Raw genomic sequence first — 17,382 nt, 5'->3', positions numbered from 1 at the left:
CTATTTTCGGTAATAACCAAGTCATCTTATGGGTACCCAAAATAGTTTTTAGAAGCTTTATGAAGAGTTTTGCTTCTTTTTCTTTCCATAGTATGTGTAGGTATTGATAGCACTTCTGAGAGCTTTAGTCTGACTTGGTAATTATACTAATTTGTACCTTTATTGAAATGCTCTATGAAATAACCCAAATCCCAGTGCAAAGAAGAGAACTTCACAGTATACAGATGTTTACTTCTCCTTTATTTTAAAAATTCCCATAATCTTCTTGAAATCCAGGATCACATTTAAGAGAATTAATTAGTGCTACCACTCCCTTAAAACAAATAAATAAATAAATAAACAAACGAAACAACAAACTTTTACCAAGAGGTTCCATTCATTCTTTATGACTATAGTGGGCAACCCAGTACTTTAATACAATTAAAGAACTTTAAGATAGTGACAGAAAAGAAAGGAAAGTAGAGGGGATTCTCATGTCACTGTAGGTGTCAGGAAGGGTGATGTGGGGGAGGTGTCATAGAGGAAACCAAGAGACTAAACCTGTGAGTTACTTTCACACCTTCCTCAGCCATTCTCTTTGCCTGAAATGTCTTTTTCTTATTTTTAAGTGATCTCATTTATCAAGATTCAGTTTAAATATTACTTTCTGTCAGAAACTCTGTCTCCAAACCTGAGATTTATTATTTCTTATTTGTGTTTCTGTGGAAGTTTCTTAATGTATCGCATTATAGATTTTTTTTTATTATTATTTTTGTAGTTTTATCCCATGGTAGACTGAGTTCATTGAGGATATGAACACATCTTAGCAATTCTCACAATGTGCACATTGTCTAGTATATAATAGATAATAAAAGGCTGTCGAAGGGAACCAATTAGGGATAGGAAGTTGGTAACTGAAATTAACCTAAAACGCTCCCTTTTATAAAATGTATCCCACATATTCTTCATTTCTCTGGATATGTCTGTTATAGCTTAGATGGTACATGATCAGATAACTCATTTATTAAGCCATCTTTCAAATGTCAGACTCTTATTTCTAACAACGTTACGTTTGTATGTTATCTTAAACTTTCAAACCTCTTTTGCATGCATTACTTTATTTAGTTCTTACAGTTCTACAAGGTTCCAGATGAGATAGCTGAAACTTGACAAGCATCAATGACTTGGACTAGAACTCAGGACTTTTGAAACCTCAGTGTAATTCAATCTAATTCAGAGTTTAATTACTTTTTAACTTTTTATTTAGAAATAGTTTCAAACATGGAAAAATTGTAAGAATAGTGCAAAGAACACCTGTGCACTTCACACAGATTCACCCATTGTTGTCATTTTGCTGCAGATGATTGCCTTCTTTCTGCTGTCTCTCTGTCTATCATTTTCTAACCATTTGTTAGTAGATTGGAGACATCATGCTCCTTTAACCCTAAATATGTCAGTGTATATTTCTTAAGAACGAGGGTATTCACTTATATACCATAGTAAAAGTATCAAAATTAGGAAATTTAACATTAATATAATACTTTGATCAATATATTAAGAGTTTGCAAAATTTTCTAATTATGTCTTTTTTGACTATTTTTCTGGTTCAGGATCAAACAGGATCCCACATTATATTTAATTTTTATATCTTTTTATCTCTTTAACTCCAAAATTGTACCTCACTTTCTTTTCATTTTGTGATATTGATATTTTTCAAGAGTTCAGGGCATTTTTTTTTATTTTTTAATATGCAATGGGGTTAATTGATGTATTGGCAACTGGTGTGCCCCAACTAATAGTATCTTGGACCTTATTTTCCTCACCTGTACTGGGATTCTCTAAATTTATGCCCTATTGTTCCTCTACATATCAGCTGGATGCCTGTGGCAAGTAAGAGACCTACCTTACACACATTGTATGACAGAAAATTAATGCCTGGGGGATAACTCTTGACAAAACAAGGACAGATTGTGGTGAATAAATGCTACCCTTTTCTATCCCTTAGATGCATAATTCTGAAGCTCATTCTACATGGCTCTTCAGAGGGTCCCAGTGGATCATGTCCTAGTTGCTTGCGGTCATGTCCAACTTGAAAATGTCCCATGTACTTCTTTTCTTTCTTCTGTGTCATTCCCGAATCCCTCTATCCCTGATGCTTACAATCATTTTCCAGAGTGATTCCTTCCATATAAGTCCTCGTTTCATGTTCTCTTCTCTTTCTGAAGGGACTTTGACTAAAATGACTATGTCTGCAGGTTATTGGGGTTAGTGGATCAGGGAGGGAACAAATTAGAATACTCTAGTACAAAATAGAGTGTTGCATCTTTCTCAGGTACTGACCTGACCAGAACTTCCTTCTTATCCACAAAATAAAACACATTTTCTTCTACATTAATGCCACTCTATTTAGGCTGAATATGCCATTGACACTTCTCTCCAGTCCCACATTTTTTTCCTTCCACATCCCCTACCAGTGTGCAGTGTCTTCCAAACTAAACCCTGAGGGCATTGCAAGAGAATAAAAAAGGCTCAATGAAGATAATTCCTCTGCTCTACTGAATACATTTTCCTCTTCTTTCTCACTGTCCTGTCTTTCAACTTTGCTTTTTCATCCCACTAATTATTTTCACTTTGTCTTTCCTCAGTTATTTCTGACAGGCACCTCATTCTCCTTGTGAAAAGAAAATAAAACAGAGAAAAGATGAGACTTATTTATTCTTGCACAATAACATAACACAGCCCAATATTCTGTGTGTGTGTGTGTGCGCGCATGTGCATGTGCACATGCACGTTTCCAAGAAAAAAGCAACACTACGATTAAGCACCTAATAATTTTGGATGCTGATGTAATCAGGGAAGACCTTTTGATAGGTCTGTGAAATGAAAAGTTTTGAGAACTGGAGAATTCCCTCTCTTGGACGTTAGAGAGACTGACAATTACTTCCAGTTCAACTCTCTAACATAGATTAAATTTTAAAACTTGCGGAATCAATTCCCTCTTCTTTAAATTAAAAGATAATATAGCTATCTTTATCTATCATAGAAGTTGGAGATGAGATAATATAATTTTGACATGTTTTTAGGTGATCCAACAAGAATCCACAATAGAGTGTAATAGGTTTCTTCTCCACCCCTATAATCATGCATGTATACGGCTTACTTTCTTTTCACATTGGTTGTATTATATTCTGTCACACCTCCCTTAAGATATTAAGGCTGGATTGTAGGCCTACAGCAAACTTTGGCCCTTGGCTTGCTGACAATAATTGTAATTTAATTAAGTTGACATTTTCGAGCGTAAACTCTCTGATCTGAAAGAGAACAGAGAGAAACTTATCCAGCCTTCTGCCCCGTGTAGAAAGTCTCTCCACAGCATACCTAACAAGTGGCTTTTTCAGTCTAATAATCTCGACTGCCGGATATCAGCTGTGAGGAGTACACAAGCATTTTGTTGCAAAGTTACTAGTTTAACTACATATTCTTGCTTTTCTCACACAATTGAAAGTGCATGCTGTCAGTCGTAAAGCGAGATGAAACTATGAACAGCATGTAATGTGAACTTGTGGTCTGAGTTGTCATAGTGGGTAATATGCAGCAATTCAGCCACACTTTCTCCTTGTAGAGGTAAGGCACATTTTGGGGGACTGTGTCAGACAGGAGAATAAGTAATCCATAGCATATAGTACCTGAGTAAAACTGAACAGAAAGTCACAGCAGATGGTGCTACTTTTTTTTCCTGGTAATTGCTGGCCTTACAATTTTAATACATGGCTGCTACAGAGTAAAAGGTAGGTGGCAATTTATGCAACCTATCATTGTTTCATAGTCAGCAGTAAAGAAAGGTGACCCTAAGAAATAGAATTTTTTTTTAACTGGCAAGGTAATAACAAAGATATTAATAGACTAAGACTAAAACAGCAATGTCTCCTTATGATCTTTCTTTTGATCCTCTCTTAAGAATAATTTCTACTGCCAATGAAGGACTAGAAAGAAAGGTTTAGGGTTAGGTTAGTAATACAGGAAACAGTATTTGTTGAGGTACGATTCAAAGAACCTTCTAAAATCTTGGTTGTTTAGCATCCTGGAAGTCAGCTATTTTTCTATGGGAAGCAATAGGGAATGGGTAGCTCATAAAAAATTTTTTAAAAAGTACTTCTCAATAAGTCCATCACTTAATGTACAGGGATAAAACTAAATTGTGTAATTGCATAGAATCTCAGTTTTTCAGAGGATCTTAACATTCAGCCAACAGGCTGATATTCTCTTTGTAAGAGCCCCACCAAGTGGTCATCCAGTCTGTAGGTGAAAGTCACAGAAAAACAGATTAGGAATCCTAAGAATGATAGGGCAGAAGATGGATGAAATGAGTTCCTCCTGCTGTAGAGAGGTTCAGAGTCAGGCCTCATGTTTAAGCAAGACATCTGCTTCTTGCCACCATTAGTTTCCGGCAACTTTCTTATCCTCAGTTGAACTACGCTCGCTCTTTGACCTCATGACCCAGTGTGCTTGGAGTCTTCCGTTTTCTCCTAATTAATCATATCCTTGGTCTTCCAATTTTCTCCTGTCCAGCCCCAGACACTGATGTCCACTGCTTAAGTCATGCTTTCAATATTACTTGCAATTCTAATGTTGTCATCCTGTTTCTTTAGCCCCAGAATTGAGAATCTCAGAGTTTCTGGAGAAAAATCGTATAGCCATTACAATTAATGTCACTACACATCACTGCTTTCTAACGTTGGGTCCTCAGTTATGGTTAATATAGGTCTAATCGACTGACAGTGGTTATTCTAAATCTTCTCTCTCTTCTCAAATCTCTGTCCTGACACTGATCTTTCTTAGACTCAGCAGACGATAATTCTACCACTTCACTGATAAAAGCCAATGTATGAAGTGAGAACTGCATCTTCCTCTTCCTCTTACTTATAAACTTTACTGGCATCTGTACCTCCCCTTCTGAACAGGTGCTCATTTCTCAACCTGTGGCTTGGATTCTATCTCCTCCTGCTTACTCAATGAGTTCACTATATATCTATCATCCTCTCTCTTTTATTTCAGAAAACAAAGAGAACAATGCTTTATCTCGACAAATAAGAAAACAAAAAGCAAGACTGCCTTATCAATTTGGGGTTTTTAACTATAAGCAAAAGAAACCAACTTAGAATCATTTATAGAAAAAATGGAATTCACTGTAAAGACACTGGTATAACTCACAACACAGAAGAAAATGCTAAACAACCAAGCTTCCTGAGGGCAGAAAGTTCAAGATCATAGAAAATGAACTATGGACCTTCATGGACACATATATTTACAAACTCAGATTCAGCCACCTTCCCTCCCTGTGTGTCACCTCTCAAGATTTGGCATCCAGGAAAGAATTATTTGATTGGCCTAGCCCACCAGAAACACATGTAGAGGAGATGTTCTTGATAAGTTCACCATTGACTTCCATATGACACATTTCAGTAGACATTGTTCTTATCTTGTTTGATTCTTTGTAGCACTTGACAAGGATGAACATTTTCTTCCTTAGTTCTTCTCTTTCTTTGATTTTTGTGACATTGTTCTAGCCATTAAAAAAAAAAATTGATTCCCTTTTTGGTCTCCATTGTAGCTTCCCTGCTTAAACATTAAATGTTGACTTGCCCATGGCTCTGTGATTCTTCTTAAATTCATGGCTTCAACTCCCACCATTATTATATTACAAACTATACCCCCTGTCAAATCTTTCCCTTGAAGTTTGGACTGAATTATACACTTGAATATCCAATCAAATTCAGTGTATCTAAAAGAGAACACTCTTCTTTCTCTCAAATCTGCTCTTCTATTTTGATAAATCAGTTTCCCAATTTTAGCAGTTTTCCAGTCTACTTCCCTGGGAGTCTTTCCAGGTCACCCTTACAGCTAATACTCACTAATTAGTCATCAACCACTAAACTCTATGACTTTTACTTCCTAAATAATTATTTTCTTTCCTATACTTACAACCATTCTTCTAATGAAGGTCTTATAATTTCTCACTTAGATTGTCACATCAACCTCCTCAAAACCAGTTTTCCTTCTATGTCACCCTCCACTTTTCAAAGCAATCTTCCTAAAATACTAATATATTCTGCAAGTTTGGATTCTGTCCTTTAACTTTCAGCATAATCTACAAAGTTTATCCCACACATTCTGTCTTTGGCCACTTTCTAAGCCTTATTGATGGACAATTTCTTACCTCTTCATTATGAAACAACGAAGCTTCTAGTTGGAAGAACTAGAATTATTTTGTAACCTTTTTTGAATCTAAGCATTTCTTGACAACATTGTTAAACCTGCAGATTCTTGGCCTGGCTCTAAATGAATTGAATTGGAATCTTCAGAGATTGGGCTTAGAAATCACTACTTATTCTTATGATGGGACCAGTTTGCGAAATGGTACCTCAGTGTTTCTAGGCAGTCCTTTTACATATGTCGCTTATTCATTCTGTAATACCCTTCCCTCTTGTCCTCCAGAATTTTAGTGTCACTTAACAAGCAACCCTCATATTGATTTAGATGCCCTTGTTCTGTGCTCCTATACTACTTAAGCCTATCTTTGTCATAGTACCCAGTACATGGAAAAACAATATTTGACTGACTTTTCTATGTTATAGCTGATCTAAGAACACATTGTTTATCTTTGTTCTCCTAGCACAGAAGGGGCCAATAGTAGGTAGGCACTTGACAAAAATTGCTTGGATATATAAAAATAAATAAAAAACAATCTCCTTTTGTCATTTTAGATTTTTTTTTCTGTTGCTCTTCCTCTAAAGATAGGCATAGGATCAACACTGTACAGCTACTTTAAAATACCCTTATTACTATAATTCCATCAGAATCATATTATACAAAAATATATTTTGAAATGTGCAAATATTATAATATATTGCTAAGGAAAAATAGATTAAGTAAATATTTGTATAATATAAACTTTATTGTTAAAAAGAAAAAAATTAAATAAAAAGTCTTTCCATTTATAAGAAACATTGAGAAGATACACACAATTTTATTTCTATTATTTTTGGAGCATGGGATAATGGGTGATTTTTATCTGCTTTTTACCAGAAGTATATCAATTTATAATTAAAAATATTATGATAACCTTAAAAAATATTATGATAAAAAAAGCAAATAGGCACTATCTTTCTTAATCAACACACATACACACTAAAAAAAAAAAAAAAAAAGTTTGGGTCCTTTAAGACCTGGCTTTTCTGTAGAAAGCCAAAAGCTATTCAGTGAAAATGGAGTACTGAACCGAAAAGGAAGGCTCAGGAATATGATGAACGTGTAACTATCACCAAATATAACTGTGTATTGATTTTAAAAAAGAGAACAGGTATATTTGGAAACTTACTCATAATACACATTTCTTAGTCTTTTGTCTAAGTCCTGTGGACAGGACGCAGTCAGGAGAGAAAGAAACTCTCCAGGGAGAGTTGTTTCCTCAAGGCAAACACTGGGTGGGGACTTGAGGTTCTGAAGGATTATAAACCAGTTAAACACATGATAGTTTTCCTTAGGGCAATTTAGTCAACAGTACAATTAACATCATTGGCTGCCAAAAGGAAGTTCTCTGAAAGTAGACTAAAATAGGAAGGAGGAAATGTTTAAAAAAAGAATCGGGTTGAACAAAGTTCGTCTACCTTGGAGCTGGTGATCTTGGAAGACATTACCCATTTTTCTGTGTTTCTTGAAATAGTGCTTCACGTTTATTGAATTTCCTTAAATATTTCTGCAAATTTTAGTAATTAGAATTTACTCTGTGGAGAATAAAAAATTTTCAATAAAATAGAAATAGTTGAACAACCTGTGAGCCACTCCTGCTCTTTCTTAGCTCTAGCAGAGAAAAACTCAAGTATATGTTCATATCAAAAGATCACCTTTCACTGGTGGAAGCAACAAGAATGGCTTTGATAGTGACCTGGAGAAACTATGTCAACCTTTCTTCAGCTGGCCTTATTAACCCTAACTTTGCAAATGTCACAAGAAGAAACTAATGATCATTCACCTGTAAATTTGACTCATAAACTCTGTCAACATAAGAAACACCCAAACCTGTAGAGAGTTTTCTGAGTTTATTTGAGCCAAACTTATGACATTCTGGGGAGCAAGATCTCAAATGCTTGGGAAAATAACAGTTTTGCAGCTTCTTTTATGCATTTGAAATTAAGGAGAGAAACTAGGAAAGGTTACGTGGAGGTAGGAGGAAGCAAGGTGGGGATTGGATTACAGGATTGTTAACAAGATTATGTGGTCTCTTGAGAGTGATAACAGCTAATTTCAAAGGCTTGTTAACCTGGATCACAGAAACTATGGACAAGGGTTACTTAAGGCAAACATGAACATTTTACTAAAGAAGTTGAATGCCTGGTGCATGACTACCCGCCATGACCTGCCCAGTTAAGTATTTATGATCAGATCACTCTATAAGGTTACTTTCCATAGATCTCCCTTCCCTCTTTTCCATCCACAACTCATATATAAGAAATAACAGTAAATTTAAATTCCCACTTGTTGTGCTGGAATAACAAGCTTTAAAAAATATCACCTTATTTAGAAGTTCCAGGTGCACTTGAAATATACTGAAACATAAAGTTAGCATCTAAAAGCACAAACAGATTTAGTTTAGATGAGTTTTCTTATTACATAAGGAACTTTTTTCTATTGCATATTTTAGATGCCATTATTTTAAGTAAGAGCTCCAGGTGAAGTTAAAATATATACTCCACAAATATTTGATGTTTGGACAGTTTATCAGGAATAGGCCTATTTTATAAAATCAGGTAAAATTTTGTGTTTAAATATCATTTAATTAGCTTCAAGTTAAAATAACATAAAATGTGTTGCTTAATTGTATAAACTACTTCATGCACAAAGGATTAATAGTAGACAATATAGTTAAGCCACAATGCTCTAACAAATGATGACTAGGAAATTTTAAAGCGATTCATCATTTAACCAGGAAGGTTTGACATCTGACCTTTGATTTTTAAATACATGTTGCTTAATCTACAAGAGTGTCAAGTCCTGAATGATCTAAGTAAGAGTAAGCAGCTTCTTCCTCCACAAAGCAGGGAGTTATTCTGACAAAGTTCAGTACCAGGAATGCTTTTTTGAATAACGACAACAAAAAAACTGAAAAATTTTTTCTTGCCCTCATTTAGAGTTAGCATATAAATAGCAAGCAATAATTAGCGATCGATTAATTAGATGGAAACTAAGTCCTATAAAACCTTTGTTTTTTTTCCACTTTGATAGGAATTATAAGTTTAATATGTTTTATGATTAACTTTAAGAACTGTTTTAAATATAATTGATTAAAAAAAAAGAATCAGCATCTATTTTTGGGAGAGATGTGATTTGTAGGTAAAATAAAAAGGCAAGTAATTGGTAATTAAACTAGTTGAAGTTAAACTCAGAGCTGATTTTGAATTGAAAATAGATATCCAGATGTTACTTTCACATAAAAAAAAACTAAATAAAATAATAATTGATCATTTTCTTAAACTTCCTTTAATTTGACAAAAATCAAAGTTTTATTTCTTGAGTTTTTTCTTTACATAATGTAAGCTCCTTGAGAACAATTCCGTCTGCTTAACGTTGTTATTGCACTTAACACAGCATTTACATATCTGGGTAGCTGAGGTTATTCTCTATTGCAGTCCATTAGATCCTATTTCAAACTAAGGAAGAAGCTACAGTGCTCCTTCACAATTCAATTCCTTTGGTAGTTAATGACTTTGAATAGTCAGATGTAGGTGAAGACTAGATCTCTTTACCTTCAACCTAGATTTGTGGTAATATACTACAATGTGAGAAATAAAGCAAGCCTCGGACTGAATTTTGAATCTCAGCTACCATTTTTAGCATGTGAATTCCAACAGTCATAAGACCTGTCTGTATTCTCAGTGAAGTCAGATCCCTTTCTTTTTGGGTCCTCTGACAAACGACTTGTGTGTAAGGTTTACTCAAGGCAGATGTAACATTAGAGCAACAGAATTCAGAACCAGTGTGCCTATAAAATATTTCCAGCCAATCTATGTACATTGAACACCAGTCATTTCACTAATGCAAAATAATTTCTAACATTCATTATGTAAATTAATATTTTGGTGGCTGGAGATAAAGATAGTCAAAGCTCGTAGCAGCTGCTTTTAAAGGGCCTTTGAATAGTCTTCCAAATACTAATGAACTATCCCTGGTATATGTGTTCTGCTTTTGTAGATTAAAGTTGATTAAAGCTAATGTGTACATATATATCATACTGCCTATGGTGCTGTATTTTAAAGAAATATAACATTCCATCCTATTACCTCAATATGTTTATTTTTTTTTTTAAGTCTCTGAATATTTAAAGGTTGGACTAAATTTAATTTTTTTAATTAAAAATTATTCGAGTGACATTAATAAAATCTAATCAGTTTCAAGTGTACAATTCAACATTATGTCATATACATTGCATTGTGTGTTCACCATCCAACGTCAGATTTCCTTCCCAATACCGAATATTTGACTCCTTTTACCATTACTTCCCTTCTTCCCCTTCCCTCTAGTAATCACTAATCCACAGTATATGTTCATGAGACTGTTTGTCATGTTTATTTGTTGCTTTCAGTTTTATATTCCATATACGAGTGAAATCATATGATTTTCAACTTCTTCTGACTTATTTACATAGCCAAAATCGCACATAACAAAACTAACGATTTATTAATAGCGCATAACATCCATATTTAAATTGCTCTTATTGTCCCTTTGTAAGAGGTCTATTAGATTTAGGATCTAATCTGAAAAAAAAAAAAAAAAAAAACAAGGTCTAATCTGAACATGAATTGTTAAACCCTGAGTATCTTTTATTCTCCCACAGTACCTTTTGTGATGACATTCTGACTTGCTAAAGTCCTCCCAGTTGTCTTTTAGAATGTCTTCTATTGTTTGATCCCTGTATCAGGGTGATGTTTTACTTGTTCCTTCATCCCCAGTAATTTCTGTAGTCTAAGAGTCAAATCTAATGTTACAGAAATGTTGTGAAACAAGACCTGCAAGAAACTAAGCACCACTCGGAGAGTTGTAGAACTCAAGTTTATTACACTGGTGGACCCAGAAGAGGTAGCACTCTGAAGATATGGGCCCCGAGCTTAGGGGTAACCTTACTTTTATAGGGCTTAACAAGCAAAGGTGATACATCTGTTATCTAGAGTCATTTAAGTGGGAAATTCTTCTTCATTCCCCCTTTTGATGCCCTTTAAATTCGTGTAGGGCATCAACCTCCTCATTTTCCTGGCCTAGGGGCTATTATAAGGTGGCCTAGGGGCTAATATAAGATGTCACAATCATCTGTAACTTTATGGACTCTAGGCATGAGGAGACAGTTCAGGATACAGAGATCAAATAAGAGCTATGAAGAACATGAAGAGAGGACCTGCAAATGAGAGAGGCCAGGACTCCCATGACTCATTTACTTGTTGGTGGATTAGGGCCTACCTCTTCCAGGATAGGATGACCTCAGTGTCATTGCAGGAGACTCAGAAAAACTTTAACTGATTTTCCTGCCTGGCTCTTTTCTAAGAGTCATGAACCCCCTTATTATTAGTATGAATGTTGAGGGACAGAAGGTCTCTTCTTCCATATTTGCTTCCTGCTGAGAAGGGTTGTAGTCCCTGCCTACTGGTGTTTCATGGAGGTCTTTCCCTTTCTGCCTTAATCAGAGCAGTCTTGGGTTTCCTGCTGAAGTGCCACCTCAGTCCCTTGACAAGGAAAAAAAGATACAAACTGGTTATATTTCTATTATTGAGTAAAGGAAACCAGGCTTGATTATGTCCTGTATCATTTCCTGCTGAAAGATTAAGAATTTCATAAGTGCTATCCCATATCATTTCCTCCTTCTTTGATGTTGGTCTCATATGAGACCAGCTTAAGATGAAATTGATCGCTTTGCCACTATAAGAAAATTCTTCCCTTCGGTTTTGTTTTTGATCTAGGTATATAACTGGCAGCGGACCTACAGGTGGGAGCACATTAGATGCAACAACAAGAGATAACTCCTATAAAGGTAAACAACGAAAACACGAAATGCTTCCCTTAGCTCAGTGAGACTGGACAACCAGGAAGTGAGGGGGCGAGATCAAGACTGAAAATCTGAAAATTCCTGTCTTCTGTTCAATACTGGACACAACTTCAATGAGTTGTCAGCGAGGTTACAACAACATAGTCTTTTAAATTCTTCACGTCCATGGTTATGTCTAAGTAATAGGTAGTCTATAGTGGCCCTATTTTTAAGAATAGCTTCTCTGACTTGTCAACTTTTGGAGCCTCCTTTGAATATTGGGCACAGACCAGGTTTTGAAATGCATAGCCAGGAGTGTCTGCCCTCAGACTTTCGGCCAATGTTAGTATATTCTCTAAAATTCTCAGAAAACTGGTTAAGGCAACATAAAACAGAAATTATTTATGAAGTACGGAGTCCTTGTTTCCTACTCTGAAAACTTTTTCATAACATCAGTAGGAGACCAATAGTCTAAGATGTTAAAACACAATTCTAATTTTGCATTAGCTTACTTTTGGCATTTAAATTTCCAATCTTGTTTAGCTTAATCACATAAAATTTCTTCAGGATTTCTTCACAAACCTTCTACCACTTGCTTCATTCCCTCAGTTTGCCCTTTCCCACTGTTTCAGAAATAACCAATCTTAAGACAAACATCTTTCCTTCAATTCCCTTCAAAATAAATCTCCATACTTTATACCTTCTGTTACCAAAAAACATTTTCCTTTCTATCATTAGAATTTTTAACTGAACCACCATATTACATATAACAGACAAATATAAATCAGAGGTCATGCACATACTCTTATTTTCCCATTATCAGTATTTGTAACTTCCCTGAGGGTGCGTATCTAGTTTCATAAGGCTGCGATGAAATAGATGGGGTCCCGAGAGAACTCATTTCCCCCTTAGAGTCCAAGCATGAAGGGGGAAAATATCCTGATTACTGAAATCTCTAGGAAGGCGCTCCTATCATTGGGCCAGCTAATAAGTCTGGGTCTTGGTGAAGGAGCATAGAAGCTGAACTTTTACTGGTACAGTCCTGGCTTGCCTGGGCTTACCATTATAATAAGCCACTCGATTAACTTGTTGGTCAATGTTTTCTGGTATATTAAAAACTACTGAGAGATCTGATCTTCATATTAGTAGGTCAGTGGTGGAGTAAAATGGTTGACCTTGCCTTACCCTTTTACTCCTATGATAAGCACAATTCATGAGGGGGGTTTTTCTGCAAATTCAGGGAGAACAGAATAGATTGCCTCTGTATCTAGAAAAAACTGAATTTGCTTACCCATTACATCCAGAGTTACCCAGGGTTCCTTGGTAGTGATGACCACATTTCCGGACAAGGGTGGCAAGGATGGCCCCAGGCCCCTTCAGTCACACAGATCTCGGACCTGGCCTACTAGGGTGTTGGCTGGCTGCCCTCCTCTCTGGGAGTGTGCATAGTCAACTCTCCAATGTCAAGGATTAGTACCCGTTTCCTTGTACGTGTGGCAGAGGCTCAGGGGCTTTTAGGTACAGTCCTTTGCTCAATGTCCTACTTTCTTGCATTTGAAGCAAGAACTCAATGTCTCCTTATTCCCCGGTCTCTTAAGGGACACTTGTCAGGTACCAAGGGCCTGGCTAATTACGACAGCCATAATCCTGACTTATCATTTTCTTTATTCTGTTCTCTTTTTCCCTCTTAAGGATCTCAATTGTTATAGACCATGAAGACCATATCTGGTAATTGATTTTGGTTAGTCTGTGGCCCCATATGCAGCTTTTAAAGATTGCATCTGATATCAGGGGCCGACTGGCTAATAATGTGCTGGCCTAACAAAGCTATCTCTGCAGCGGAAGTGGGGTCTACATTAATATACCTCCTAAAGGATTCTTTCAGCTGGTTAAAAAGCTGGTTGAGTTCTCATCTTTTTCTTGAGTAATGGTTCTCAGCTTCTCATAGTTCATGGCTTTTGTATTCCTTTTTTTTTTTTTTTTTTTTTCCATTCCTCCCATGAGGGCTTCTAGAAATTTGGTGCATCTAACCATTCCCTCTTGGGTGTTATAATTCCAATTGGGATCAGCTAAAGGTACTACCTCTGTTCCAAGGGCATGGCACTGGGGGTTCCTAGCAAAGGTCTCAACTGCCTCCTGATGGGCCACTATTAGAATGCAGTCCTTTTCAATGATTGTACAGCAGGCGACTGAAATAAATTGGATGTCTTCTGCTGGCTCTTTCTTGTTCTTTCCTGAGTCAGTCAGGCAATTCAAGCTCACAAAGAGGACGAAGTTTTCCTGGGGTCAACCTGACCCTGTAATCCCTTGAGAAGCCTTAAAAATTTTTTTTTTTCAACATACAATTTAAGACGGCTGGCTTAGAGGAACCTCCCCCCATATTTGCCTTAGGGAGCTTCCTGATGGAGGGTATATATAGACCTTAAAATTTCAAAATAATTTGACAGAGGGTCCCTATGTCAAAAGAGCCATTTGGAGATAGACAATTCTTAAGTTGAATCGGTAATTAATTACACTCCCCTGTGTATCTCACCCTGTGTCGGTGATGCAAAGACAAACAAGGGTGGGTCCCTTCTCCAGAAAGGAGACCACTCAGGTACTCATCTGTTGGCATCCCGAAAGAGCATAGGGTAGTGGACTCAACTTTGTAACTTACTATCAGACACTAGTCCAATGCCACCCTAGACCATATGCCATATAACATGGAGCTACAGACGAGCCCACTCAAACTCCATTGCCTTTAGGGGACCTACAGGGTGCTCAGCTGTGGAGCCACAAATCTGTACCTGACCAAGTCAATCCAGCCAGGACACGCATTTACTCACTCATTCACACATCAGGTTAAAACATTGCCTCCCCCCTTTTCCAAGGCCCTGACCTATGTTTTCCCCTGCCTTGGGAAGACCTTGAAGTCTTCCCTCGGTGGGAAGACCCTGACCTGTGTCTTCTAACTGAAGACTAGGTGGTGATCAAGCTCCTCTTCTGTCCAGAGATGGGACCTGAGTAGGGGGCTGAGCCCCAGGGCCTTACCTTATCATGTGGCTTTTCCTGGTGAGTTGGTCTGTCCCTCCTATGAGTCCAGTTGGGGGCTTGGCCATCCTGGGAGTTGGGGCGCCGGTCCGAAAGAGAACCCAGAACACCATCAGGGCCGGTGTGGTTGGAATCTCACTGGGGCCTCCAGAAATGTTGCAGAAATGTTGCAAAACAAGACAGGTGAGAAACCAAGCACCACTCGGAGAGTTGGAGAACTCAGGTTTATTATGCTGTGGTCCCAGAAGAGCTAGCACGCTGAAGATCTGGGCCCTGAGCTTACTTTTATAGGGTTTAACAGGCAAAGGCAATACATCTGCTCTTAACAAGCAAAGGCAATACATCTGTTATCTAGAGCCTTTTGAGTGGAAAATTTCTCTTCACTAAAGGTTTTATAAAATTCAAGTTAAACATTTTGTCAAAGTTAAAATCATAGGTGATATTCGGTACTTTCAATTACATCACACTGAGCATCACAAATGCCTGGTAGTCTCACCAGTGTTGATATTAAATTTGGCTGTAGGATTAATGGGTTTGAAAGTCTGATTCTTCCATTGTAAATTATGTTTCTCAGTTTGTGACCAAAATTTTTTGGCTAGAACTATGTGAAGTTTCGGGTTTCCAATAGCCATTTGCCTAATCCTTTTAATACCAATTGATAAAACTTGGCTGAATTAATAATCTCATTATGGCTTGCTAAGTAGTTTTATTTTTAATCTATCATTTATTTCACAGTTATTAGCTGGCTTTCTTCTGTCAAGTAGACTTTCTTCAACTAAAGCTGTTAAATTACTCTAGATGACAGTTTCTTCTGCAAAGGTGGAATAAATGTTAACTCTTTCCCTTGCCTCTAACATTTAGAGGTAATTTACTGGGCCTATCTGTCTCTAAATTCTAATTGAGCCTGTACAACATGGCTGCTTTCTAATGCATATTCTTTTATTCTTGTTAAAATAATTTCCACTGTGCTTGTGCCGAATGGGTATCTGAGAACAATTATCATGGTGTATTGCATTTCCTATTTGTTTCTTGTTGTCATGTAAAGTTCCCTTAGTATCTGAAAATGCAGTTAATTGCTGACTGCTCTTATCCTATTCATTATATCTCCTCGTAAAATGTACTTGATTCATTTACTGTAACCTTTTCCTGTAACCTTTTCCTGCCAGGGTATTCCCATGGTGTTCCATAATTTCTGTTATGTTTTAATGATTTCATTTATAACATTTATTTGGTGCTTAATTGATTCTTATATATTGAGCATATTCCAATGCTGATATCCTGTTACTTCCCATTCACCACTACTAATACTCTCCTTGGGTATCTAAAGAGATCATCAAACTCTCTTGTAGGTGGTCTCAGAAACAATTTATATAGCCTATATTTGTTAAAGAATAAATACTAAAGATTTAGCGCATCAGACAGGAAAACATCTCTTAAAAACTTTAGTTACTTGTAAGACTGACTTAGATTTGACAATACTTGGTTTTGTCATTAGGGGATCCCATTAGTTTGTCTTCTGGCGTTGTGCTGAAAACTGATATAATTTGATACACTAGTTAGGCCAGTGTAACATATGAAATAAAGAGTGTGGTTTGAGAAATAAGGGCCCATGTAAAAGAAAATTACCTCGCTCACCATGTCAAAGAATTTAAAAATAAATTATATACAATGTAACAAAACCTTCATGAGAGCAGAGACCAGTGCTGAAGTCCCAGAGCGAAGCCTCACATGTAATAGAAACCGAACAAATGTTCGTTGCATGAATTAAGTCACTCATTTCTGTTGGAGTTAAAGATCCTTTAAAGCCACACAGATGAGAGTTAGAAAAATTATCTTGTATTCTCTCTCAACTGAAATTCTGTGTGTTCTTCTACAGGAAACGGTGTCAAAGTTCTTTTGTCTTTCCTGAAGGTGTTTATAACATGAAAAGATCTGTTTATTATCCTCCAACATCAATTTCTTACTGATATTATTACTAAATTTCAAGGTCTCTTCAGAAATATTTGGCAGTAGAATAAAGGCACTACTACATCCCGAATCTATCATGCCTCTGGTTTTGTTTCCCATGTTGACATATCTAAATTCTCAGAAACACAATTTTTCCTAATCACCTAGGCATATTTAACCATGTGTATTCACTACAACTAGAGGAGACTGATATATTAATCAGAATGTCAACAGAAATACATCTGCTAAGGGGACAGAGCATTATCAACTAGTCTACATGGTTTCTCTCTTCTCTTTACCCCACCAATATTTATAAAATGGTCTTTATGAGCAGAAAATTAGTTGATTTTAATGAC

At 36.5% G+C, this 17,382-nt stretch overlaps 1 long non-coding RNA gene across 1 annotated transcript in view; it reads left to right on the top strand.

The window, feature by feature from the left end:
• The first annotated feature begins 11,913 nt into the window (after positions 1-11,913).
• Positions 11,914-17,382, top strand: part of LOC107504024 — a 46,978-nt gene continuing 41,509 nt past the window's right edge. Inside the window, exon 1 of the long non-coding RNA XR_001595357.2 lies at positions 11,914-12,055. This is a non-coding gene — a long non-coding RNA (uncharacterized LOC107504024). The remainder of the gene's footprint in view (positions 12,056-17,382) is intronic.

This window comes from Rousettus aegyptiacus, unplaced genomic scaffold, assembly GCF_014176215.1.
Source record: "Rousettus aegyptiacus isolate mRouAeg1 unplaced genomic scaffold, mRouAeg1.p scaffold_m13_p_8, whole genome shotgun sequence".
Lineage (NCBI taxonomy): Eukaryota > Metazoa > Chordata > Mammalia > Chiroptera > Pteropodidae > Rousettus > Rousettus aegyptiacus.
Note: the sequence above shows the minus strand (reverse complement) of the source record. Positions and strands in the feature narration are given on the sequence as shown.